This window comes from Oratosquilla oratoria, chromosome 6, assembly GCF_046742065.1.
Source record: "Oratosquilla oratoria isolate Oo_2021 chromosome 6, ASM4674206v1, whole genome shotgun sequence".
In the NCBI taxonomy this organism is placed as follows: domain Eukaryota; kingdom Metazoa; phylum Arthropoda; class Malacostraca; order Stomatopoda; family Squillidae; genus Oratosquilla; species Oratosquilla oratoria.
The window spans coordinates 34,926,998-34,929,497 of NC_134782.1; the positions used below are offsets into that span (position 1 = coordinate 34,926,998).

At 46.1% G+C, this 2,500-nt stretch overlaps 1 protein-coding gene across 1 annotated transcript in view; it reads left to right on the forward strand.

The window, feature by feature from the left end:
• Positions 1 to 2,500, forward strand: part of LOC143026161 (uncharacterized) — a 108,894-nt gene that overhangs the window by 99,771 nt on the left and 6,623 nt on the right. The gene's annotated exons all lie outside the window — the stretch shown is intronic.

A 2,500-nucleotide genomic window follows, 5' to 3' on the forward strand; every position in this document is an offset into this window, starting at 1 on the left:
TTATATGTTACAAAGATACAGAAATACAGCGTGTGATTGGCTGGAAGGATTACCTTATTTGGTCCCCTCATGGTTGAGAGGGCGGGACAGTTTCCCACGTACGCTCATTGGCTGGCTTGTCCGTTCTCTCGAGCCTCGCTATCCCGGGGGTGTAGTGTGATATTTTCTGTCCTGCCTCGGGGCTTGCTTCTCCTGAAAGGCTTAATACTAGGCAGTATAGTTGGGGCGTCTTGGTGGGAATTCAGAGACGGCCTACTATCTGCAATATATAAAGTTTCAAGGTAGGCAAGGCGGTTCTTGTCGGACTCTCTCTGAATGATGACAGTGTTCTGCCGAAGGACATCACCTGTGAGATGCTGGCCAATGAGCGTACGTGGGAAACTGTCCTTAGGAATGAAGGGTGTTAGGAGGGCGTTCAATCTTTTGGCTAAATGATAGGAAGGAGTCGGGATCTGAGAGATGATGGGTCGCAGTGGGTTGTTCATCTTATGAGTTTTTACATTCCCATAGCGGTAGCCTGGGGTGAAATCCCCAGAAAGTTTTTGCAGCTTAACCCCATCCATGTCGGCGTTCACGGCGTCAATGATTTTATTGATTTTTGTCTTGAGGGCTTCGACGGGGTTCCTCGAAATCCTCTGGAATTTAGATTCGTCCGCCCTCCTAACACCCTTCATTCCTAAGGACTACAGCATTGAGTCTACCGCTGACTTTCTGTCCATCCTCAAAGGTGTCGATGCCAAAGGGGATATCGCATCCCTCGACGCGGAGTCTCTCTTCACCCACGTCCCCGTGGATAGGACCATAGATTACATCCTACAGGTAGTCTACCCTGAGGATGGCCCTGCAAAGCTAAAGATCCCCAAAAATCTCCTACGCCAACTACTGGAGATTTGTACCAAGGAAGCCCCTTTCTATGGTCCCAATAAACAACTCTACAGGCAAGTTGATGGTGTGGCTATGGGCTCGCCCCTTGGAGTCCTCTTCGCCAATTTTTTCATGGGGATGGTGGAGAGAGAGGTCTTCAGTACTACCAGAAAGCCTCCCATATACGTTCGTTACGTAGACGATATTTTCGTCCTCGTGAGGGACCGTAGGGAGCTTGAAGACCTGAGGAGCAACCTACAGCGCGTCTCCGGCCTAAACTTCACTTCAGAGAACAGTATCAGTAAGCAGCTCCCTTTCCTAGATGTAAAGGTTGAAGCCAGTTCTCAAGGTTTTAGGACCGGAGTATATACAAAGCCCACCAACCCAGGACTCTGCCTCAACGGCAACAGTGAATGCCCTCAACGCTACCGGAGGTCCACAATCGATGCTTATGTCAGAAGGGCACTGACGCACTGTAGCGACTGGACCCGAACCCACGCAGAGCTCGACAGAATGACGCAGGTCCTGGTAAACAATGGCTTCTCTAATAGAGAGGTGCAAATCGCCATCAACAAGCACCTTGGCAGATGGTATTCAACCCCAGCAGAAAAGCCAGTAGGAGAAGCCAGGATCAAAATTTTCTACCAAAACACCATGTCCACCCATTATAGAGCCGATGAGGAAGCCCTTAGAAAAATCATCCACAAAGACGTGAAACCCACCAACGACAACGACAAAATAGATCTGGTTATTTTCTATAAAAACATGAAGACATCCCAACTCCTTATAAAGAACAACCCCTGCCAGAGGACACCGGAACTTCAGCGTAGCCATCTCGTGTATGAATACTCCTGCAGAAAAGGGAACTGTGAAGCCCTCAATGAAACATACATAGGGATGACTACGACGAAGCTCACGAGGCGTCTCACCCTTCATCTCTCCAATGGCGCTATCAAGCGACACCACGAAGACGTACATCAGACCCCACTGACAAGAAAGAATTTGGAGGAGGGCATCACTATTTTACAGACAGAAACAAAACACACACGCCTTCATATCCTAGAAGCCTTATACATAAAAGATAAAAACCCTACGATGAACAGACAGACTCCGGATCCATTTATTATTCCCACATCAAAAGACATCGAGGTCAGCTTACGGCTCAGCCGCTAGGCCTGGGGGCGGAGCTTAGCGTCCTGCCTCCTGATTGGTCAACCGGATCAGCACGGAAGTGTCTGTGATCTGTGTATTGTGTATTTATGATCATTTCCCACACACTTTACTCATTAGCACTGAAGATGCCTAACTGTTAGGCGAAAGCTCTGCATAAAATTTGAGAAGATAATTCCGATGCCTTTACTTATACCTCCAATGCTATTTGGTCAGGTAATTAAAGAACTTAGCACGACTCAGCGCGCCAGCATAAGAAAAGTCGAGAATGTCAGCAAAAAACTCGTGAACGCAGAAGCTGCTGCAAATTTTAATGATATATATATATATATATATATATATATATATATATATATATATATATATATATATATATATATATATATATATATATATATAGTAACGCCGTGATATCCTTGGAAAGGTAAAATCATAATTGAATTAATCGTTTCTTGGGCAAAGGGCA